This window comes from Pseudophryne corroboree, unplaced genomic scaffold, assembly GCF_028390025.1.
Source record: "Pseudophryne corroboree isolate aPseCor3 unplaced genomic scaffold, aPseCor3.hap2 scaffold_995, whole genome shotgun sequence".
In the NCBI taxonomy this organism is placed as follows: Eukaryota; Metazoa; Chordata; class Amphibia; order Anura; family Myobatrachidae; genus Pseudophryne; species Pseudophryne corroboree.
In genome coordinates, this window is record NW_026970576.1 from 198,314 (window position 1) to 222,590 (window position 24,277).

Consider the following 24,277-nt stretch of genomic DNA (forward strand, 5'->3'; position numbering starts at 1 on the left):
AAAATGGGGGCACCTGCCTGCGTACTGTGTAAAATGGGGGCACCTGCCTGCGTACTGTGTAATATGGGGGCACCTGCCTGCCGTACTGTGTAATATGGGGGCATCTGCCTGCCGCACTGTGTAAAATGGGGGCACCTGCCTGCCGTACTGTGTAAAATGGGGACACCTGCCTGCCGCACTATGTAAAATGGGGGCACCTGCCTGCGTACTGTGTAAAATGGGGGCACCTGCCTGCGTACTGTGTAAAATGGGGGCACCTGCCTGCGTACTGTGTAAAATGGGGGCACCTGCCTGCGTACTGTGTAAAATGGGGGCACCTGCCTGCCGTACTGTGTAAAATGGGGACACCTGCCTGCCGCGCTGTGTAAAATGGGGACGCCTGCCTGCCGCACTGTGTTTAAATTGGGATGCCTGCCTGCCGCACTGTGTTTAAATTGGGACACTTGCCTGCTGTAATGTGTAAAATGGGGACTTTTTATTTTTATTTTTTTCCCCCTGTGGTGGGCGTGATGATATCAGATGAGGCCATGCCCACTTTAATGAGACCACACCCATTTTAATCAGGCCACACACCCTTGTTGGGAGCGCGCGCGCCTTCGGCGAGCGCATGCATTTTCTTTTTATAGCTATATGGGGGGAGGGGGACGCAGTTTTTTTTTTTTTATAGCAAGGGGGGGGGGCGCATTTTCAAATCTCGCACTGGGAGCCAAATTGTCTAGAAACAGCCCTGCACATAACCACCATATCAGTGCAGCTTACTCACATAATGCCAACAGTAGCAGTGCCCCTTCTACACATGCCCACGGTGGCAATCTTTTACATGGCAAATATCAACCTGGTTTTGCCATGTAAAGGATTGCCACTTTAAAAACAAACAATCAAACAAACAAAAAAAAAAAACAACAGGAAAAAACACAAAATCTCTCACTTTCTGATTCTCACACCCTATTACATTCCTCCCTATATATTTAAATGTTTCTATTACTGTATGTTCCCTCTTCCCTTCTCCAAACTATACACATCAACATTTTTTAGTATTTCCAGGTAAGTTTTGTGATGTAGGCCATGCACAATTTTAGTTGCCCTAATGTATTTACAGCCTTCTGGAGATATGGCTTCTGGAACTGAACACAGGATTCTAAATGTGGCTGTACCAAGGACCTATACAGTGGCATTACAGGTTGAGTATCCCTTATCCAAAATGCTTGGGACCAGAGGAATTTTGGATATTGGATTTTTCTGTATTTTGGAATAATTGCATACCATAACGAGATATTATGGTGATGGGACCTAAATCTAAGCACAGAAGGCATTTATGTTTCATATACACCTTATACACACAGCCTGAAGGTCATTTTAGCCAATATTTTTTATAACTTTGTGCATTAAACAAAGTGTGTGTACATTCACAGAATTCATTTATGTTTCATATACACCTTATACACACAGTCTGAAGTTCATTTAATACAATATTTTTAATAACTTTGAGTATTAAACAAAGTTTGTGTACACTGAGCCATCAAAACACAAAGGTTTCACTATCTCAGTCTCACTCAAAAAAGTCCGTATTTCGGAATATTCCGTATTTCGGAATATTTGGATATGGGATACTCAACCTGTATTACTTTTTTCTGCTACTGGTTCTTTAACCTATGCAAACAAGCATCTGACTTGCCTTTCCTATTGCTTTGTTACATTGCTCACCTGAAATAGTAATACTTAGATAGCTTTCCTCTTGCCATTATAATGCCCTTAATATTATAGTTAGCCTTTGCATTTTTGAGACGTGTATGATTTTGCATTTTTTGGCATTAAATGTTGCCATGTTCTTGACCATTCCTCTAGTCCAGGGGCGGAACTGCCAGAGACAACGGAGTCAGTTGCCGCCGGGCTCCAGCCCTAAAGGGGCTTCCTCCATTGCCCCCCGGCTGTTACGTGCCCTTCCTACTAAATAGACAAAGGCGCTACCAGCAGGGTCTCGCAGTTTGTACATTCCATGCCGTAACACCCTTCTTTCCACCTTCACAATGAAGCTATTGGTACTTTGCAAAAAAAAAATTATTAGCATTGCAACTCAGCAGATCAATGCAGTGTGCAGCCACACACTCCATATATCTGCTCAGCCACAAAGCTGATTATTTCTTCACAAAGTACAAGGTGAGCTCCAAATAGAATTCTCTAGCTTAGATTATACCTTTCTATGCAAGGGTAAATAGCTCAATTGTTTGACTGCAATGCCACAGGAAATGGTTTGGATCCAAGACAGTGTGACTGAATAATAAAGAAACCTTAAGATGAGTTCATGAATGTTGTATAAGTATTAGTGAGAGAAGGGGTCTGGAGCATGCTAGGCTGCAAAAAATAAGGTAGGCTGCAAGTGAAAGTAATGATCTCCTATATATTTTCCCAGATCTGTCACTCTGTGTGGCTAACTCTGGGGGAAGTCACAGCAATGGGCGGAGACGGCATCTGCAGGACGATACACCAGTGCCAGCAGCAGACCGTAACAAAGTGACAGATCAGGGAGAATATATAGGAGGTAGGGAGGTGGCCATGGTACATGGCTGGCCAAGGGACACTAGCTCATGTACCCCTTTACCACTGAGGCTGGCCACCAAGGATGGACCTGTCACCAGTGCACATGCAATAACCTCTTCTGCTGCCCTCTTTGCAACTCAGATTGCCCAGTGCTCCCCTTCGCTAACAGTCCACAAAGTTTCCCCATCTCACGATCTGCCTCCTCACCCCCACTTTCATCTCTACAGCACACGCGCATATCATACAAGATCCCATCATGCGTACGTAGGTCTGAAATGCAAGAGGGAGGTTGGGGGGAGATTGGCATGCGCCAGCAACACCACACAGCTCACTGTGACCACAGTGGAGAGGCGCTGCAACAGGACAATACACCAACCTCGGAGCAAGGAACTGCGTCGGTCAGGAGGAGAACTATTTCAATAGCATAAAAAGGTTAATGCGTCCCACCCTATGGACACCAGACTCATCAAGTCACTGTTGCCAGAGTCTCATACAATGACTCTGAACCTCTAAGCACACTATTTGACTGTCCACACCCTGCTGTGCCTATTACCCATCTCCTCCACCACCCTCAACACTGACCCACACATCATTCACCCACAGAGATACAATAAAGGTAGTTTGGATAAATTAGCTAAATGAAATGGATTTAACCAATTTATCTAAATGACCATTTTTGGATGTTTTCCAGTGTTTGTGAGCAAATGGTCAATTGTCATTTGCTGCCACATATTAGCATAATTTTGTTTCAACTAGAAAAAAAAAATTGGACAGATAATCTAAGTGTGGATCCAGTTTAAAGGTACGTATTCACGGCCCGATTTTGGGGAGAGATGTGTGCTGAGCGAACTGCTCAGCACACATCTCTGCCCCCGCTCAGCACAGCGTGATGTGTGCTGAGCGTACGGGGGGTGGGGGGGGGCGCTCATTTCACCCCCTGTGTAGGGCATTCTGTGTGTATCCAGTTTAACAGGTGTGAGCATCATACAACTACTGACTTGCGAGTAACTATGCAGCAGCTCCATACCTTGTGACTTGAAGAAACACCAGTTAACCCCGGGAATGCTGCAGTCAAAGCAACAATTCCTCTTCTTACATTCCGCTGCACTTATTGTGGGGTAGCCGCAATCCCTTCTGCTGTACGGTTCCACATTACATTGTTTCTTGTCACTTCCTGTTGATGCAGTAAGGAAACATCCAGGAATTACAGCAGCTTAGTTTTTTTTTTTTTAACTGGGGCAATTTAGCTAGATCACAGGGCAATTTAGCTCCTTTGGTCCTTTTTTAGGACCAGTTAATCAGACAGTTGAGCAAACTGAAAAACAGCTAACAGGAAATTTCCACTTAAATGGTATTTTCTAATCTTATCTGACCATGACTAAGAATAAAGGATACACAAGATAAACTCTTAGAGCCATGGACCTTATCCATGTTTAAGCTCCATCAAATCTGTAATCAATAGCACTACATGCTCCCACTTTACCACTGTACTATATACTCTACCTGTGTTTTTAAGGTAAAAACACCATTTAACCCCAGTGACACTTGAATTAAAGCAGCAGCCTCTGGAATAGCATTCCTTAGCATTAATCCCAGGAAATCTGCAATCTTCACGCTCTTTGATAGCCATGCTACATTGCTGTTTACTTGGATGGAGCAGAGAGCACAACATCAGGACATAGGAAATATTACAATGCATGATAAGAAAGGTGTGAGCTCTACAGCAAGGCCTCTAACCCTTTGCCAGTGCCAAATACATAGGGCTTAACTCAGATCTGATCACAGCAGCAAATTTATTAGCTAAAACCATGTACACTGCAGGGGGGGGGGGGTGTATAATATGTGCAGAGAGAGTTAGATTTTGGTGCGGTGTGTTCAAACTGAAATCTAAATTGCAGTGTAAAAACAAAACAGCCAGTATTTACCCTGCACACAAACAATATAACCCACCTAAATCTCTCTGCAAATGTTATATCTGCCCCCCCCCCCCCCGCCATCCCTGCAGTGCACATGGTTTTGCCCACTAGCTAACAAATTTGCTGCATCTGGGAATTACAGCAGCTTAATATTTCTTTTTACAGAAGGTTCAGCAAATTAAATTATTTAGTGAAATACTGTAATCATAACAGTTACAGGGATATTGTAGGTAGATTTATTGTCAGTGGATAAATGTAAAAATTAAACCCTTAGGCATAGTTCCAAAATGCTGTCATTGCAATCCAGATTTTAAGGATATCATGCTTGAGCACAGGTGACTTAATTAGAACTTCGGTCAATGTGAATTAACCATTGGACTCAACCATGGTTATCCTTAAAACCCAGGGGTCTATTTAAGATCGATCTTAATCGATGTTGGGCTTCCAGGTTGAAAAAAAAACACACATTTACTAACATTTTAAAATTTATATAAAAAATCATCTGTTCGTAAATGCAGTGCACATGGTTTTGCCCTACTGCTAACAAAAATCCTGCTGCGATCAACTCAGAATTACCCCCCATGGCCCTCATTCCGAGTTGTTCGCTCGCAAGCTGCTTTTAGCAGCATTGCACACGCTAAGCTGCCGCCTACTGGGAGTGAATCTTAGCATCTTAAAATTGCGAACGAAAGATTTGCAATATTGCGATAAGACATCTCTGTGCAGTTTCTGAGTAGCTCGAGACTTACTCTGCCAGTGCGATCAGTTCAGTGCTTGTCGTTCCTGGTTTGACGTCACAAACACACCCAGCGTTCGCCCAGACACTCCTCCGTTTCTCCAGCCACTCCCGCGTTTTTCCCAGAAACGGTAGCATTTTTTCCCACACGCCCCTAAAACGGCCTGTTTCCGCCCAGAAACACCCACTTCCTGTCAATCACATTACGATCACCAGAACGATGAAAAAACCGTGAGTAATATTCCTAACTGCATAGCAAATTTACTTGGCGCAGTCGCAGTGTGAACATTGCGCATGCGCATTAAGCGGAAAATCGCTGCGATGCGAAGAAAATTACAGAGCGAACAACTCGGAATGACCACCTATGTGCACTGCAGGGAAGGCAGATTTAACATGTGCAGAGAGAGTTAGATTTGGGTGTGGTGTGTTCAATCTGCAATCTAATTTGCAGTGTAAAAATAAAGCAGTCAGTATTTACCCTGCACAGAAACAAAATAACTCACCCAAATCTAACTCTTTCTGCACATGTTATATCTGCCTCCCCTGCAGTACACATGGTTTTGCCCAACTGCTAACAAAATTCCTGCTGCAATCAACTTGGAATTACCCCCATCGATTGATGTTTTCACACTGCTCGTGTATATAAGACATAGGGCCTAATTCAGTTTGGATCGTAATACGCGTTCCAACCGCAAAAACTATGAAGAGGATGGGGGCATATACGCAGGGTCCATCCTGTGCGTGTGCCTACATTTTCTCCGGGTGCCCCGCAGAAAATGCGAATGCCTCTGCCTGTCAATCAGTAGAGGGCGTACCTTCGCAGGTATATCGCGATCATGAGCCATGTCTCCCATTTTTGTCATTATAGGTGCTCTGTGAGCTGCTGGCCATGCCCCAGCCCCTCTGTCTCCCGTGAATAGAGATTGAGGCTTATTCAGACCAGATCGCTTCAATTTATTTTCACCCAGCGGGCAATCTGGTTTGCACTGCACATGCGTATGCGCCACAATGCGTAAGTGCGACGGTCTGGAGATCACAAGAAGATTGACAAGAAGAGGGTGTTTGTGTGGGTGGCAACTGAATGTTTCTAGGGAGTGTCCGGAAAAACACTGGAGGGACCCGGCGTTTTGTGGGAGGATTTGTGACGTCACCTCAATGGCTGAGTAAGTGCTGAGCTGTGCAGCTCTTGTGCACATGTGATCACACACCTGCACAGCAAATTTTCCCTTCCGCTGTAGGCGACAACTACCTGATTACAGGGATGCAAAAAACACACCCTAGCGATCAGGTCTGAATTACCCACAATGTGCATATTTGCAGAGCAACAAGCTACAGGGAGCCTTCCACCCCACCCCCCACCCCCTTCCCCATGGGAAGGGGGGGGGGTTGTTTGGGTTAGCTGGACATTCCCCAAAAAAGTGACTGTCCTGCAAAAATTGGGATAGTTGGGAGGTATGTTCAAATACATTTATTGTTTTGCATGCAGGGTAAATACTGGCTTCTTTGACATTTAGCCACAAATGCTGCACAGCTGAATTACAGTATTACACTGCAATTAACAGTTATGCTAGGACATTCCCCCTCCCAAATCTACCTCTCTCTGCATGTTACATCTGTCCCACAGTGGCGTGCGGTGAGGTCAGTGGCTAGTGAGGCACTACAGCCATAATGTCCGCCGAATCCTGCCGATGACCCTTAGCCAATGCCCGCTACTGCCTCTGAGCCGATACCCGCTGCCACCGCCAATGGCTTACAAACTCGCCCACAATCAACTGACCCAGCCCTCCACCACTAATTTCTATCTCAGTCCGATGCCGCCAATGCCCGCTGCCTGCCTGCTCATTGTTCTCGTTATATATTATAAATTTTTAAAGAAAAAAAAAATGAGTGTTTGGGACTGGGAAGGGTGAGGGAGGAGGAAATGAATGCAATTTTGTTGTCTAGGGCTTCCATTAACTTAAAGGAGAAGGGTCTGAATGGGTTAAAAAAAATGCGTGAGGTCCCCCCTCCTTAGTATAACCAGCCTCGGGCTCTTTGAGCCGGTCCTGGTTATTTAAATACTGGGGGAAAAATTGGACAGGGGTTCCCCGTATTTAGACAACCAGCACCGGGCTCTTAGACCGGTCCAGGTTCCAAAAATACGTGGGACAATAGATGTAGGGGTCCCCCATATTTTTAAAACCAGCACCGGGCTCCACTAGCCAGAGAGAAAATGCCACAGCCGGGGGACACTTTTATGTAGGTCCCTGCGGCCCTGGCATTACCCCTCCAACTAGTCACCCCTGGCCGGGGTTCCCTGGAGGAGTGGGGACCCCTTAAATCAAGAGGTTCCTCCCGTCGAGGCACCCAAGGGCCAGGGTGAAGCCCGAGGCTGTCCCCAGCACCCCTGGGTGGTGGGTGCTGGGCTGATAGCCATGTGTGTAAAAAAAGAATATTGTTTTTTCGTTGTGGAACTACAAGGCCCAGCAAGCCTCCCCCGCTTGCTGGTACTTGGAGAACCTCAAGTACCAGCAGGCGGGGAAATAACGGGCTTGCTGGTACCTGTAGTTCTACAACAACAAAAAATACCCAAATAAAAACACAAACACACACAGCGTGACAGTAAAATTATTGAGACAGGCTGTAGCATGTGGGTGCATGTAACCCTATAAAAGTGATGGATTGGGTGACTATTACAATACCCACTTTTGCTGTCTGAAAAATGATGGATTTATAGATTGCTCTGCCGAGACATGTTTTTTTCTAAAATGCACCACAGGTATGGATGGATAGTATACTTGACGACACAGAGGTAGGTAGAGCAGTGGCCTACTGTACCGTACTGCTATATATTATATTATTTATTATTATTATTATCCTTTATTTATATGGCGCCACAAGGGTTCCGCAGTGCCCAATTACAGAGTACATAAACAAATAATCAAACAGGAAAACAGCAACTTACAGTTGACGACAATATAGGACAAGTACAGGGTAAATAAACATAGCTACATCAGCAGATGACACTGGAATAAGTATCAGGTGGCAGAAGACTGCTGGATTTGGTGCAGCTGAAGATTATTAAAGTAAGAAAAGAGTAAGCACATGAGGGAAGAGGGCCCTGCTCGTGAGAGCTTACATTCTAAAAGGGAGGGGTAGACAGACAGGGGTGAGACAGATGGGGTACATAGAGAGCATGGAACAGAGGTTTAGGATGAGATTTGGCTGGGTTTGGTGAAGAAGTGGGTCTTGAGAGCCCGTTTGAAGTTTTGTAGAGAGGTGGAGAGTCTGAAGGGGAGAGGTAGGGAATTCCAGAGAAGTGGTGCAGCACGTGAAAAATCTTGGAGGTAGGAGTGGGAGGAAGTAATCCGTAGGCAGGAGAGTCGGTGTGCATTAGCAGAGCGAAGAGGACGGGTGGGAGTGTAAAGCGAGATAAGATCAGAGATGTAGATGGGAGAGGAGTGGGTGAGGGCTTTGTAAGCAAGTGTGAGAAGCTTGAAATGGATTCTGAAAGGGAAGGGGAGCCAGTGAAGGACTAGTAAGAGAGGAGAGGTGGACGTAGTGCGTTTGGTGAGGAAAATGAGCCGGGCAGCAGCATTGAGGATAGATTGGAGTGGAGAGAGGTATTTGTCAGGAATGCCAGTCAGGAAGAGATTACAGCAGTCCAGTCTGGAGATGACCAGTGAGTGGATAAGAGTCTTAGTAGCATCCTGGGTCAGAAAAAGTCTGATCCTGGAAATATTTTTTAGATGAAAACGGCAGGTTTGTGAGAGGTGCTGAATGTGTGGTTTGAAGGAGAGGGAGGAGTCAAGGATTACTCCAAGACAGCGCGCTTGGGGGGTAGAGGAGATAGTAGTGCCATCAATAGATAATGAGATTGTAGGAGGTGAGATTATGCGGGAGGGAGGGAAGATGATCAGCTCGGTCTTAGACATGTTAAGTTTAAGAAAGCGCTGGGACATCCAGGAAGAGATAGCAGAGAGACAGTTGGAGATACGAGTGAGGAGAGTAGGGGAGAGGTCTGGAGAGGAAAGATAGATTTGAGTGATATTGGAAACCAAGAGATGATATTGGAAACCAAAAGAACTAATGAGCTTACCTAGTGAGGACGTATAGAGAGAGAAGAGGACCAAGGACAGAACCTTGGGGTACCCCTACAGTTAGTGGAAGTGAGGGGGAGGTGGAGTCATGAGAGGAGACAGAGAATGAACGGTCAGAAAGGTAGGACGACAACCAAGAGAGGGCAGTGTTACGCAGACCAATGGAGTGAAGGATTTGCAGTAGGAGAGGATGGTCCACAGTGTCAAAAGCAGCAGAGAGATCAAGTAGAATAAGTAGAGAGTAGTGTCCCTTAGATTTAGCAGCATGGAGGTCATTGCATACTTTTGTAAGGGCAGTTTCAGTGGAGTGGAGAGGACGGAAGCCAGACTGGAATGGGTCAAGCAGTGAGTGTGAGGAAAGAAAGGAAGTAAGGCGGTTGTAGACAATACGCTCAAGGAGTTTGGAGGCAAAAGGGAGGAGAGAGATGGGTCGGTAGTTGGAGAGAGTGTTTGGATCAAGGGTAGGTTTTTTAAGAATAGGAGAGATGAGAGCGTGCTTGAAGCCAGAGGGGACAGTGCCTGATGAGAGGGAGAGATTGAGAAGGTGGGAAAGATGGGAACAAGCAGAAGAAGAGAGGTGGCAAAGGAGGCGGGAGGGGATAGGGTCAAGTGGGGAGGTGGTGAGGGGACAGGAACGAATGAGGGCCATGACTTCCTCTCCAGATGCATGGGAGAAAGATGACAGAGTTGGTGCGAGGGATGGGGAGGGTTGGTAAGGGATGGGAGAAGGCTGGTTACTGATAGTCTGGTGTGATGTGGTGTCCTGACGTATGGAGTCAATTTTGGATGTGAAGTAAGTGGCAAAGTCAAGAGCAGAGAGTGAGGAAGGGAGACGAGGTGGAGGTGGGCAGAGGAGTGAGTTGAGAGTGGCAAAGAGGCGCCGGGGGTTGGAAGACTGGGAGGAGATGAGGTTCTTGAAGTATGACTGTTTAGCAAGAGAAAGGGCAGCACTGAAGGATGAGAGCATAAGTTTGAAATGGAGGAAGTCTGCCTTAGAGCGTGATTTCCTCCAGTGTCGCTCAGCAGTACATGAGCATTTTTGCAGATATCTGGTGCATTTGGTGTGCCAGGGTTGAGGTGTTAATTTGCAAGGGTGAATAGTGGTTGGTGGAGCAACAGAGTCACGAGCAGAAGTAAGGGAAGCATTGTATGTGGAAGTGGCTTGTTCAGGGCATGAGAGAGAGAGAATAGGAGAGAGAAGTGAGTCAAACAGGGAGGAAAGGAATGTGGTGTCAATAGTTTCAATGTTACGCTTAGTGATGGTAGCCTTAGGAGGTAGAGATGGGGAAGTCCAGCCAACTTTGGCCCACTGCTTGGATGACATCACCGTATGCAAATCCGTCTGCTGCAGACCTTCCCCCAGGAATGCTTGCAATAGTTGTTGCATATGGTTTAATGTCTGAGGGTGCTTCAGTATTAGGCAGCCTTCCGCCCTCCCATGTTCATCTGAAAAGATGTGGTCTCCCTGCAGTTGTTGTCCCCAGTCGAGAGTTCCCTTGTGCTTCCTCAGTTAAATCTCCTTAACTTGACGGGGGTGTGCCCGAGCAGCCACCCTCCCCAGCCTATGTAGCCTATGCCATCTTGCTGCCTTTCCAATGAAGCAAGTTTAATTTAGTAATAGGTGAAAAACCATCCTTACAAAGGTGTTAATCAGAGACTTGGCTTTGTGGACACTTTTCAGAGAACAAATTTGTTAGCATAAAAATAAAGCCAGAAAATGAAGAGCTGTTTAATCACGCAATTTGATTTTTTTGCCAGCATATTTCTTTTTCTCTGCAACCCACTGCTAAATTGTGCTTCCTAGATGTTTTTATAAAATCACTGAATCAAATCTAACTCTGATTACATCAGAGAAGGCCAGGTACCCTACACCATAACAGGGGGTATGAAATTTGACTTGTCTACTTAAAGATCACCAAAATCTGATAACAAGGTCAATTACGTCCCTGGGTGGGATTGAACCACCAACCTTTTGGTTAATAGCCGTACACACTAACTGGTTGCGCCACAGAGACACTTTGCAAAAGTACATACTGACAAATGCTAATAAGCATTCATCTAAAACGTTTCCTAGAAAAACTTAAAAAAGTCAATAATCTGGAGCGTTTTTGTAAGATGTTTCTTCTATCAACCAACGAAGAAACACATTGGTACTTTCCCATGATGAGTGAGTGCTTCAGGATCTCTTGCACTTACATGTGCAGTAGAATACAGCAATGGAAGCAAGCTGGGCCCATAACCCAGAGGTAGGCAGATTGATACTATCCTCTGCTATATGCATTTTTTTGTTTGTTAATTAAAGTAATCCAAAACTGGGATTGATATTTTGGCTCTTTTATTTTTACTTAAAGTACAATAACTTTTACCATTTTAATTTGTTTTAATAGTATATTGACAGTATTGTTTTCTTTCAAAAATCCACTTAATTTTCTTTACCCTATTATTAAAATGGTAATTGACAAAAACAAACTACATTGTCACCAGAAGAGCAATACAAAATGTACAAGTGATATATTAAAATCATCTTTCCAGCTTGAATTTCAATGATGCATTGGGGCAACGATTTTGTGAGAAACATCTTCACCCTTAAATAAAGATTTTCTTAATTCCTTACCTGTGTGCTAATTAGATATCACCTTGTTTTCACATTAAACAGACTTCCACATGAGAAAGCAGCAAGGATGCAGTGGCGTTAATGTTTCCTGGTGTCAACCTGTATTATTTCAGTAGACATTGAAATGAGGATGCATCTTGCTGCCTTTCCAATGAAGCAAGTTTAATTTAGTAATAGGTGAAAAACCATCCTTACAAAGGTGTTAATCAGAGACTTGGCTTTGTGGACACTTTTCAGAGAACAAATTTGTTAGCATAAAAATAAAGCCAGAAAATAAAGAGCTGTTTAATCACTCAATTGGATTTTTCTGCCAGCATATTTTTTTTCTATGCAACCCACTGCTAAATTGTGCTTCCTAGCTGTTTTTATAAAATCACTGAATCAAATCTAACTCTGATTACATCAGAGAAGGCCAGGTACCCTACACCATAACAGGGGGTTTGAAATTTTGACTTGTCTACTTAAAGATCACCAAAATCTAATAACAAGGTCAATTAGGTCCCTGGGTGGGATTGAACCACCAAACTTTTGGTTAATAGCCGTACATACTAACTGATTGCGCCACAGAGACACTTTGCAAAAGTCCATACTGACAAAGGCTAATAAGCATTCATCTAAAACGTTTCCTAGAAAAACATTAAAAAGTCAATAATCTGGAGAGTTTTTGTAAGATGTTTCTTCCATCAACCAACAAAGAAACACATTGGTACTTTCCCATGATGAGTGAGTGCTTCAGGATCTCTTGCACTTACATGTGCAGCAGAGTACTGCAATGGAAGCATGCTGGGCCCATAACCCAGAGGTAGGCAGATTGAAACTATCCTTTGCTATATGCATTTTTTTTGTTAATTAAAGTAATCCAAAACTGGGATGGATATTTTTGCTCTTTTATTTTTACTTAAAGTACAATAACTTTTACCATTTTAATTTGTTTTAATAGTATATTGACAGTATTGTTTTCTTTCAAAAATCCACTTAATTTTCTTTACCCTATTATTAAAATGGTAATTGACAAAAACAAACTACATTGTCACCAGAAGAGCAATACAAAATGTACAAGTGATATATTAAAATCATCTTTCCAGGTTGAATTTCAATGATGCATTGGGGCAACGATTTTGAGAGAAACATCTTCACCCTTAAATAAAGATTTTCTTAATTCCTTACCTGTGTGCTAATTAGATATCACCTTGTTTTCACATTAAACAGACTTCCACATGAGAAAGCAGCAAGGATGCAGTGGCGTTAATGTTTCCTGGTGTCAACCTGTATTATTTCAGTAGACATTGAAATGACGATGCATCTTGCTGCCTTTCCAATGAAGCAAGTTTAATTTAGTAATAGGTGAAAAAACATCCCTACAAAGGTGTTAATCAGATACTTGGCTTTATGGACACTTTTCAGAGAACAAATTTGTTAGCATAAAAATAAAGCCAGAAAATGAAGAGCTGTTTAATCACTCAATTGGATTTTTTTGCCAGCATATTTCTTTTTCTCTGCAACCCACTGCTAAATTGTGCTTCCTAGCTGTTTTTTTTATAAAATCACTTAATCAAATCTAACTCTGATTACATCAGAGAAGGCCAGGTACCCTACACCACAAGAGGGGGTTTGAAATTTTGACTTGTCTACTTAAAGATCACCAAAATCTGATAACAAGGTAAATTACGTCCCTGGGTGGGATTGAACCACCAACCTTTTGGATAATAACCGAACACGCTAACTGATTGCGCCACAGAGACACTTTGCAGAAGTAAATACTGACAAAGGCTAATAAGCATTCATCTAAAACGTTTCCTAGAAAAACTTTAAAAAGAATAATCTGGAGAGTTTTTGTAAGATGTTTCTTCCATCAACCAACGAAGAAACACATTGGTACTTTCCCATGATGAGTGAGTGCTTCAGGATCTCTTGCACTTACATGTGCAGCAGAGTACAGCAATGGAAGCATGCTGGGCCCATAACCCAGAGGTAGGCAGATTGAAACTATCCTCTGCTATATGCATTTTTTTTTGTTAATTAAAGTAATCCAAAACTGGGATTGATATTTTGCCTCTTTTATTTTTACTTAAAGTACAATAACTTTTACCATTTTAATTTGTTTTAATAGTATATTGACAGTATTGTTTTCTTTCAAAAATCCACTTAATTTTCTTTACCCTATTATTAAAATGGTAATTGACAAAAACAAACTACATTGTCACCAGAAGAGCAATACAAAATGTACAAGTGATATATTAAAATCATCTTTCCAGCTTGAATTTCAATGATGCATTGGGGCAACGATTTTGTGAGAAACATCTTCACCCTTAAATAAAGATTTTCTTAATTCCTTACCTGTGTGCTAATTAGATATCACCTTGTTTTCACATTAAACAGACTTCCACATGAGAAAGCAGCAAGGATGCAGTGGCGTTAATGTTTCCTGGTGTCAACCTGTATTATTTCAGTAGACATTGAAATGAGGATGCATCTTGCTGCCTTTCCAATGAAGCAAGTTTAATTTAGTAATAGGTGAAAAACCATCCCTACAAAGGTGTTAATCAGAGACTTGGCTTTGTGGACACTTTTCAGTGAACAAATTTGTTAGCATAAAAATAAAGCCAGAAAATGAAGAGCTGTTTAATCACTCAATTGGATTTTTTTGCCAGCATATTTCTTTTTCTCTGCAACCCACTGCTAAATTGTGCTTCCTAGCTGTTTTTATAAAATCACTGAATCAAATCTAACTCTGATTACATCAGAGAAGGCTAGGTACCCTACACAATAAGAGGGGGTTTGAAATTTTGACTTGTCTACTTAAATATCACCAAAATCTGATCACAAGGTCAATTACGTCCCTGGGTGGGATTTAACCACCAACCTTTTGGTTAATAGCCGTACACACTAACCAATTGCGCCACAGAGACACTTTGCAAAAAGTACATACTGACAAAGGCTAATAAGCATTCATCTAGAACGTTTCCTAGAAAAACTTTAAAAAGTCAATAATCTGGAGAGTTTTTGTAAGATGTTTCTTCCATCAACCAACAAAGAAACACATTGGTACTTTCCCATGATGAGTGAGTGCTTCAGGATCTCTTGCACTTACATGTGCAGCAGAGTACTGCAATGGAAGCATGCTGGGCCCATAACCCAGAGGTAGGCAGATTGAAACTATCCTTTGCTATATGCATTTTTTTTGTTAATTAAAGTAATCCAAAACTGGGATGGATATTTTTGCTCTTTTATTTTTACTTAAAGTACAATAACTTTTACCATTTTAATTTGTTTTAATAGTATATTGACAGTATTGTTTTCTTTCAAAAATCCACTTAATTTTCTTTACCCTATTATTAAAATGGTAATTGACAAAAACAAACTACATTGTCACCAGAAGAGCAATACAAAATGTACAAGTGATATATTAAAATCATCTTTCCAGCTTGAATTTCAATGATGCATTGGGGCAACGATTTTGTGAGAAACATCTTCACCCTTAAATAAAGATTTTCTTAATTCCTTACCTGTGTGCTAATTAGATATCACCTTGTTTTCACATTAAACAGACTTCCACATGAGAAAGCAGCAAGGATGCAGTGGCGTTAATGTTTCCTGGTGTCAACCTGTATTATTTCAGTAGATATTGAAATGACGATGCATCTTGCTGCCTTTCCAATGAAGCAAGTTTAATTTAGTAATAGGTGAAAAAACATCCCTACAAAGGTGTTAATCAGATACTTGGCTTTATGGACACTTTTCAGAGAACAAATTTGTTAGCATAAAAATAAAGCCAGAAAATGAAGAGCTGTTTAATCCCTCAATTGGATTTTTTTGCCAGCATATTTCTTTTTCTCTGCAACCCACTGCTAAATTGTGCTTCCTAGCTGTTTTTTTTATAAAATCACTTAATCAAATCTAACTCTGATTACATCAGAGAAGGCCAGGTACCCTACACCACAAGAGGGGGTTTGAAATTTTGACTTGTCTACTTAAAGATCACCAAAATCTGATAACAAGGTAAATTACGTCCCTGGGTGGGATTGAACCACCAACCTTTTGGATAAAAACCGAACACGCTAACTGATTGCGCCACAGAGACACTTTGCAAACGCACATTCTGACAAACGCTAATAAGCATTCAATTAGAACGTTTCCTAGAAAAACTTTAAAAAGTCAATAATCTGGAGAGTTTTTGTAAGATGTTTCTTCCATCAATCAACGAAGAACATTCAAGCTGATTTCTTGCAGCAGCTGGGCACTGTAACAGGTCCAGAGCTGCTCTGTAAGGCAACTAAAAGGGTGTGGGCCCTGCAGCACTACCTATAGTTCGCATTGTGCGTTGGAAGGCACAAAGTAAGCAGACGGGAGAAGTCAGGATAGTGCGCAAGGGCATAGAAGGGAGCGGCTCAAGAAAAGAGAAGTGGAAACAGACAGCAAACTAGGCTGGAGAGAGACCTGAGACAAAGAGATCTGAATTATACGAGAGCTGACCAGGGGAAACACAAATTATGCAGTCGAGTTTCCCACATTTGGGGAAATCGCTGGAGCAGCACACACAGAGTGCAATGGGTGAGCCTTGCCCTGGGAGAAGCACCTTCATGATCATAGTATCTCACCTGGCAGGTAAGTAGGAGTTGGGCAAGAGCTGAGGAGGGTCGCTGCTCGGGCACCCCCCTGTCAAGTGAAGGAGATCCAACTGAGGCAGCACAAGAGAACTCTCGAAAGAAGAACAAGGCTAGAGGAAGATCTGAGACACAGAAATCTGGCTTTTACCAGAGCTGACCAGAGGAAAGCACAAACACAGTCCCCCACTACCACAAATAATGCAGTCAAGTTTCCCACATTTGGGGAAATCACAGGGGTCAGCATACCCAGAATGCAATGAATGAACCTCACCCTGGGAGAACAATCTTCATGACCATGGTATCTCCTATGCAAAATAAGTATGATTTGGGATAGGGCTGGGGAGGGCCGCTGCTCAGGCACATCTCTGTCAAGTAAAGGAGATTCAACTGAGGCAGCACAAGGGAACTCTCATCTGGGGACAACAACTGCAGGGAGAACACATATTTTCAGATGAACATGGGAGGGCAGAAGGCTGCCTAATACTGAAGCACCCCCAAACAACAAACCAAATGCAACAACTAGTACAAGCATTCCTGGGGGAAGGCCTGCAGCAGATGGATTTGCATATGGTGATGTCATCCAAGCAGTGGGTCAAAGTTGGCTTCAACCCTCGTCTGCATATGAAAAGAGAAAAGGGGCGTGCAGGGCATGGCGGCCTTTTGCGGCGCTTGGATGACCCCTAGTTCGCATTAAACACCTCCACCCTACTTCGGTGTGGGGCTCATGTTGGCTATGCCCCAGCCCCTGAAGCATTCAAGCTGATTACTTGCAGCAGCTGGGCACTGTAATAGCTCCAGAGCTGCTCTGTAAGGCAAGTAAAAGGGTGTGGGCCCTGCAGCACTACCTGTAGTTCGCATTGTGCGTTGGAAGGCACAAAGTAAGCAGATGGGAGAAGTCAAGATAGTGCGCAAGGGCATAGAAGGGAGCGGCTCAAGAAAAGAGAAGTTGAAACAGACAGCAAACTAGGCTGGAGAGAGACCTGAGACAAAGAGATCTGATGAGAGCTGACCAGGGGAAACACAAATTATGCAGTCAAGTTTCCCACATTTGGGGAAATCGCAGGAGCAGCACACCCAGAGTGCAATGGGTGAGCCTTGCCCTGGGAGAAGCACCTTCATGATCATAGTATCTCACCTGGCAGGTAAGTAGGAGTTGGGCTTGAGCTGGGGAGGGTCGCTGCTCGGGCACCCCCCTGTCAAGTGAAGGAGATCCAACTGAGGCAGCACAAGGGAACTCTCGAAAGAAGAACAAGGCTAGAGGAAGATCTGAGACAAAGAAATCTGACTTTTACCAGAGCTGACCAGAGGAAAGCACAAACACAGTCCCCCACTACCACAAATAATGCAGTCGAGTTTCCCACATTTGGGGAAATCATAGGAGTCAGCAAACCCAGAATGCAATGAATGAACCTCACCCTGGGAGAACAATCTTCATGACCATGGTATCTCCTATGCAAAATAAGTATGATTTGGGATAGAGCTGGGGAGGGCCGCTGCTCAGGCACATCTCTGTCAAGTAAAGGAGATTCAACTGAGGCAGCACAAGGGAACTCTCATCTGGGGACAACAACTGCTGGGAGAACACATATTTTCAGATGAACATGGGAGGGCAGAAGGCTGCCTAATACTGAAGCACCCCCAAACAACAAACCAAATGCAACAACTAGTACAAGCATTCATGGGGGAAGGCCTACAGCAGATGGATTTGCATATGGTGATGTCATCCAAGCAGTTGGTCAAAGTTGGCTTCAACCCTCATCTGCATATGAAAAGAGAAAAGGGGCGTGCAGGGCATGGCGGCATTTTGCGGCGCTTGGATGACCCCTAGTTCGCATTAAACACCTCCACCCTCCTTCGGTGTGGGGCTCATGTTGGCTATGCCCCAGCCCCTGAAGCATTCAAGCTGATTTCTTGCAGCAGCTGGGCACTGTAACAGCTCCAAAGCTGCTCTGTAAGGCAAGTAAAAGGGTGTGGGCCCTGCAGCACTACCAGTAGTTCGCATTGTGCGTTGGAAGGCACAAAGTAAGCAGACGGGAGAAGTCAGGATAGTGCGCAAGGGCATAGAAGGGAGCGGCTCAAGAAAAGAGAAGTGGAAACAGACAGCAAACTAGGCTGGAGAGAGACCTGAGACAAAGAGATCTGAATTATACGAGAGCCGACCAGGGGAAACACAAATTATGCAGTCAAGTTTCCCACATTTGGGGAAATCACAGGGGCAGCACACCCAGAGTGCAATGGGTGAGCCTTGCCCTGGGAGAAGCACCTACATGATCATAGTATCTCACCTGACAGGTAAGTAGGAGTTGGGCTAGAGCTGGGGAGGGTCGCTGCTCGGGCACCCCCCTGTCAAGTGAAGGAGATCCAACTGAGGCAGCACAAGGGAACTCTCGAAAGAAGAACAAGGCTAGAGGAAGATCTGAGACAAAGAAATCTGACTTTTACCAGAGCTGACCAGAGGAAAGCACAAACACAGTCCCCCACTACCACAAATAATGCAGTCAAGTTTCCCACATTTGGGGAAATCACAGGGGTCATCATACCCAGAATGCAATGAATGAACCTCACCCTGGGAGAACAATCTTCATGACCATGGTATCTCCTATGCAAAATAAGTATGATTTGGGATAGGGCTGGGGAGGGCCGCTGCTCAGGCACATCTCTGTCAAGTAAAGGCGATTCAACTGAGGCAGCACAAGGGAACTCTCATCTGGGGACAACAACTGCAGGGAGAACACATATTTTCAGATGAACATGGGAGGGCAGAAGGCTGCCTAATACTGAAGCACCCCCAAACAACAAACCAAATGCAACAACTAGTGCAAGCATTCCTGGGGGAAGGCCTGCAGCAGATGGATTTGCATATGGTGATGTCATCCAAGCAGTGGGTCAAAGTTGGCTTCAACCCTCGTCTGCATATGAAAAGAAAAAAGGGATGTGCAGGGCATGGCGTCCTTTTGTGGCGCTTGGATGACCCTTAATTCACATTAAACATCTCCACCCTCCTTCGGTGTGGGGCTCATGTTGGCTATGCCCCAGCCCCTGAAGCATTCAAGATGATTTCTTGCAGCAGCTGGGCACTGTAACAGCTCCAGAGCTGTTCTGTAAAGCATGTAAAAGGGTGTGGGCCCTGCAGCACTACCTGTAGTATGCATTGTGCGTTGGAAGGCACAAAGTAAGCAGACGGGAGAGGTCAGGATAGTGCGCAAGGGCATAGAAGGGAGCGGCTCAAGAAAAGAGAAGTGGAAACAGACAGCAAACTAGGCTATAGAAAGACCTGAGACAAAGAGATCTGAATTATACGAGAGCCGACCAGAGGAAACACAAATTATGCAGTCAAGATTCCCACATTTGGGGAAATCGCAGGAGCAGCACACCCAGAGTGCAATGGGTGAGCCTTGCCCTGGGAGAAGCACCTTCCTGATCATAGTATCTCACCTGGCAGGTAAGTAGGAGTTGGGCTAGAGCTGGGGAGGGTCGCTGCTCGGGCACCCCCCTGTCAAGTGAAGGAGATCCAACTGAGGCAGCACAAGGGAACTCTCGAAAGAAGAACAAGGCTAGAGGAAGATCTGAGACAAAGAAATCTGACTTTTACCAGAGCTGAGCAGAGGAAAGCACAAACACAGTCCCCCACTACCACAAATAATGCAGTCAAGTTTCCCACATTTGTGGAAATCATAGGGGTCAGCATACCCAGAATGCAATGAATGAACCTCACCCTGGGAGAACAATCTTCATGACCATGGTATCTCCTATGCAAAATAAGTATGATTTGGGATAGGGCTGGGGAGGGCCGCTGCTCAGGCACATCTCTGTCAAGTAAAGGAGATTCAACTGAGGCAGCACAAGGGAACTCTCATCTGGGGACAACAACTGCAGGGAGAACACATATTTTCAGATGAACATGGGAGGGCAGAAGGCTGCCTAATACTGAAGCACCCCCAAACAACAAACCAAATGCAACAACTAGTGCAAGCATTCCTGGGGGAAGGCCTGCAGCAGATTGATTTGCATATGGTAATGCCATCCAAGCAGTGGGTCAAAGTTGGCTTCAACCCTCGTCTGCATATGAAAAGAGAAAAGGGGCGTGCAGGGCATGGCGGCCTTTTGCGGCGCTTGGGTGACCCTTAGTTCGCATTAAACACCCCCACCCTCCTTCGGTGTGGGGCTCATGTTGGCAATGCCCCAGCCCCTGAAGCATTCAAGCTGATTTCTTGCAGCAGCTGGGCACTGTAACAGCTCCAGAGCTGCTCTGTGAGGCAAGTAAAAGGGTGTGGACCCTGCAGCACTACCTGTAGTTTGCATTGTGTGTTGGAAGGCACAAAGTAAGCAGACGGGAGAAGTCAGGATAGTGCGCAATGGCATAGAAGGGAGCGGCTCAAGAAAAGAGAAGTGAAAACAGACAGCAAACTAGGCTGGAGAGAGACCTGAGACAAAGAGATCTGAATTATTCGAGAGCCGACCAGGGGAAACACAAATTATGCAGTCAAGTTTCCCACATTTGGGGAAATCACAGGAGCAGCACACCCAGAGTGCAATGGGTGAGCCTTGCCCTGGGATAAGCACCTTCCTGATCATAGTATCTCACCTGGCAGGTAAGTAGGAGTTGGGCTAGAGCTGGGGAGGGTCGCTACTCGGTCACCCCCCTGTCAAGTGAAGGAGATCCAACTGAGGCAGCACAAGGGAACTCTCGAAAGAAGAACAAGGCTAGAGGAAGATCTGAGACAAAGAAATCTGACTTTTACCAGAGCTGACCAGAGGAAAGCACAAACACAGTCCCCCACTACCACAAATAATGCAGTCGAGTTTCCCACATTTGGGGAAATCACAGGGGTCATCATACCCAGAATGCAATGAATGAACCTCACCCTGGGAGAACAATCTTCATGACCATGATATCTCCTATGCAAAATAAGTATGATTTGGGATAGGGCTGGGGAGGGCCGCTGCTCAGGCACATCTCTGTCAAGTAAAGGCGATTCAACTGAGGCAGCACAAGGGAACTCTCATCTGGGGACAACAACTGCAGGGAGAACACATATTTTCAGATGAACATGGGAGGGCAGAAGGCTGCCTAATACTGAAGCACCCCCAAACAACAAACCAAATGCAACAACTAGTGCAAGCATTCCTGGGGGAAGGCCTGCAGCAGATGGATTTGCATATGGTGATGTCATCCAAGCAGTGGGTCAAAGTTGGCTTCAACCCTCGTCTGCATATGAAAAGAAAAAAGGGATGTGCAGGGCATGGTGGCCTTTTGCGGCGCTTGCATGACCCCTAATTCGCATTAAACACCTCCACCCTCCTTCGGTGTGGGGCTCATGTTGGCTATGCCCCAGCACCTGAAGCATTCAAGCTGATTTCTTGCAGCAGCTGGGCACTGTAACAGCTCCAGAGCTGCTCTGTAAGGCAAGTAAAAGGGTGTGGGCCCTGCAGCACTACCTGTAGTTCGCATTGTGCGTTGGAAGGCACAAAGTAAGCAGATGGGAGAAGTCAGGATAGTGCGCAAGGGCATAGAAGGGAGCGGCTCAAGAAAAGAGAAGTGGAAACAGACAGCAAACTAGGCTGAAGAGAGACCTGAGACAAAGAGATCTGAATTATATGAGAGCCGACCAGGGGAAACACAAATTATGCAGTCAAGTTTCCCACATTTGGGGAAATCAAAGGGGCAGCACACCCAGAGTGCAATGGGTGAGGCTTGCCCTGGGAGAAGCACCTACATGATCATAGTATCTCACCTGGCAGGTAAGTAGGAGTTGGGCTAGAGCTGGGTAGGGTCGCTGCTCGGGCACCCCCCTGTCAAGTGAAGGAGATCCAACTGAGGCAGCACAAGGGAACTCTCATCTGGGGACAACAACTGCAGGGAGAACACATATTTTCAGATGAACATGGGAGGGCAGAAGGCTGCCTAATACTGAAGCACCCCCAAACAACAAACCAAATGCAACAACTAGTGCAAGCATTCCTGGGGGAAGGCCTGCAGCAGATGGATTTGCATATGGTGATGTCATCCAAGCAGTGGGTCAAAGTTGGCTTCAACCCTCGTCTGCATATGAAAAGAAAAAAGGGATGTGCAGGGCATGGCGGCCTTTTGCGGCGCTTGCATGACCCCTAATTCGCATTAAACATCTCCACCCTCCTTCGGTGTGGGGCTCATGTTGGCTATGCCCCAGCCCCTGAAGCATTCAAGATGATTTCTTGCAGCAGCTGGGCACTGTAACAGCTCCAGAGCTGCTCTGTGAGGCAAGTAAAAGGGTGTGGGCCCTGCAGCACTACCTGTAGTTTGCATTGTGTGTTGGAAGGCACAAAGTAAGCAGACGGGAGAAGTCAGGATAGTGCGCAAGGGCATAGAAGGGAGCGGCTCAAGAAAAGAGAAGTGGAAACATACAGCAAACTAGGCTGGAGAGAGACCTGAGACAAAGAGATCTGAATTATACGAGAGCCGACCAGGGGAAACACAAATTATGCAGTCAAGTTTCCCACATTTGGGGAAATCACAGGGGCAGCACACCCAGAGTGCAATGGGTGAGCCTTGCCCTGGGAGAAGCACCTACATGATCATAGTATCTCACCTGGCAGGTAAGTAGGAGTTGGGCTAGAGCTGGGGAGGGTCGCTGCTCGGGTACCCCCCTGTCAAGTGAAGGAGATCCAACTGAGGCAGTACAAGGGAACTCTCGAAAGAGGAACAAGGCTAGAGGAAGATCTGAGACAAAGAAATCTGATTTTTACCAGAGTTGACCAGAAGAAAGCACAAACACAGTCCCCCACTACCACAAATAATGCAGTCGAGTTTCCCACATTTGGGGAAATCACAGGGGTCAGCATACCCAGAATGCAATGAATGAACCTCACCCTGTGAGAACAATCTTCATGACCATGGTATCTCCTATGCAAAATAAGTATGATTTGGGATAGGGCTGGGGAGGGCCGCTGCTCAGGCACATCTCTGTCAAGTAAAGGAGATTCAACTGAGGCAGCACAAGGGAACTCTCATCTGGGGACAACAACTGCAGGGAGAACACATATTTTCAGATGAACATGGGAGGGCAGAAGGCTGCCTAATACTGAAGCACCCCCAAACAACTAACCAAATGCAACAACTAGTGCAAGCATTCCTGGGGGAAGGCCTGCAGCAGATTGATTTGCATATGGTAATGCCATCCAAGCAGTGGGTCAAAGTTGGCTTCAACCCTCATCTGCATATGAAAAGAGAAAAGGGGCGTGCAGGGCATGGCGGCCTTTTGCGGCGCTTGGATGACCCCTAGTTCGCATTAAACACCTCCACCCTCCTTCGGTGTGGGGCTCATGTTGGCTATGCCCCAGCCCCTGAAGCATTCAAGCTGATTTCTTGCAGCAGCTGGGCACTGTAACAGCTCCAGAGCTGCTCTGTAAGGCAAGTAAAAGGGTGTGGGCCCTGCAGCACTACCTGTAGTTTGCATTGTGCATTGGAAGGCACAAAGTAAGCAGACGGGAGAAGTCAGGATAGTGCGCAAGGGCATAGAAGGGAGCGGCTCAAGAAAAGAGAAGTGGAAACAGACAGCAAACTAGGCTGGAGAGAGACCTGAGACAGAGATCTGAATTATACGAGAGCCGACCAGGGGAAACACAAATTATGCAGTCAAGTGTCCCACATTTGGGGAAATTGCAGGAGCAGCACACCCAGAGTGCAATGGGTGAGCCTTGCCCTGGGAGAAGCACCTACATGATCATAGTATCTCACCTGGCAGGTAAGTAGGAGTTGGGCTAGAGCTGGGGAGGGTCGCTGCTCGGGCACCCCCCTGTCAAGTGAA

At 45.2% G+C, this 24,277-nt stretch overlaps 13 non-coding genes and 1 pseudogene across 13 annotated transcripts; all 14 read right to left on the reverse strand.

Annotated features, from left to right (window-relative positions):
* Positions 1-16,333: 16,333 nt before the first annotated feature.
* On the reverse strand, positions 16,334-16,496 carry LOC135049736 (U1 spliceosomal RNA). The gene has a single exon (XR_010241424.1). It is a non-coding gene; the product is annotated as a U1 spliceosomal RNA (small nuclear RNA).
* Positions 16,497-16,648: 152 nt separating this feature from the next.
* LOC135049718 (U1 spliceosomal RNA) lies at positions 16,649-16,812 on the reverse strand. Its single transcript, XR_010241407.1, has one exon. It is a non-coding gene; the product is annotated as a U1 spliceosomal RNA (small nuclear RNA).
* A 671-nt stretch (positions 16,813-17,483) lies between these two features.
* LOC135049731 (U1 spliceosomal RNA) lies at positions 17,484-17,640 on the reverse strand. The gene has a single exon (XR_010241419.1). It is a non-coding gene; the product is annotated as a U1 spliceosomal RNA (small nuclear RNA).
* Positions 17,641-17,792: 152 nt separating this feature from the next.
* LOC135049720 (U1 spliceosomal RNA) lies at positions 17,793-17,956 on the reverse strand. The gene has a single exon (XR_010241409.1). It is a non-coding gene; the product is annotated as a U1 spliceosomal RNA (small nuclear RNA).
* Positions 17,957-18,627: 671 nt separating this feature from the next.
* Positions 18,628-18,790, reverse strand: LOC135049739 (U1 spliceosomal RNA). Its single transcript, XR_010241427.1, has one exon. It is a non-coding gene; the product is annotated as a U1 spliceosomal RNA (small nuclear RNA).
* A 152-nt stretch (positions 18,791-18,942) lies between these two features.
* LOC135049725 (U1 spliceosomal RNA) lies at positions 18,943-19,106 on the reverse strand. The gene has a single exon (XR_010241414.1). It is a non-coding gene; the product is annotated as a U1 spliceosomal RNA (small nuclear RNA).
* A 671-nt stretch (positions 19,107-19,777) lies between these two features.
* Positions 19,778-19,940, reverse strand: LOC135049734 (U1 spliceosomal RNA). The gene has a single exon (XR_010241422.1). It is a non-coding gene; the product is annotated as a U1 spliceosomal RNA (small nuclear RNA).
* Positions 19,941-20,092: 152 nt separating this feature from the next.
* Positions 20,093-20,256, reverse strand: LOC135049728 (U1 spliceosomal RNA). Its single transcript, XR_010241416.1, has one exon. It is a non-coding gene; the product is annotated as a U1 spliceosomal RNA (small nuclear RNA).
* A 671-nt stretch (positions 20,257-20,927) lies between these two features.
* On the reverse strand, positions 20,928-21,090 carry LOC135049738 (U1 spliceosomal RNA). The gene has a single exon (XR_010241426.1). It is a non-coding gene; the product is annotated as a U1 spliceosomal RNA (small nuclear RNA).
* A 152-nt stretch (positions 21,091-21,242) lies between these two features.
* LOC135049722 (U1 spliceosomal RNA) lies at positions 21,243-21,406 on the reverse strand. The gene has a single exon (XR_010241411.1). It is a non-coding gene; the product is annotated as a U1 spliceosomal RNA (small nuclear RNA).
* A 692-nt stretch (positions 21,407-22,098) lies between these two features.
* On the reverse strand, positions 22,099-22,240 carry LOC135049698 (U1 spliceosomal RNA; annotated as a pseudogene).
* Positions 22,241-22,911: 671 nt separating this feature from the next.
* Positions 22,912-23,074, reverse strand: LOC135049691 (U1 spliceosomal RNA). Its single transcript, XR_010241385.1, has one exon. It is a non-coding gene; the product is annotated as a U1 spliceosomal RNA (small nuclear RNA).
* Positions 23,075-23,226: 152 nt separating this feature from the next.
* LOC135049726 (U1 spliceosomal RNA) lies at positions 23,227-23,390 on the reverse strand. Its single transcript, XR_010241415.1, has one exon. It is a non-coding gene; the product is annotated as a U1 spliceosomal RNA (small nuclear RNA).
* A 669-nt stretch (positions 23,391-24,059) lies between these two features.
* Positions 24,060-24,222, reverse strand: LOC135049737 (U1 spliceosomal RNA). Its single transcript, XR_010241425.1, has one exon. It is a non-coding gene; the product is annotated as a U1 spliceosomal RNA (small nuclear RNA).
* Between the last annotated feature and the right edge of the window lie 55 nt (positions 24,223-24,277).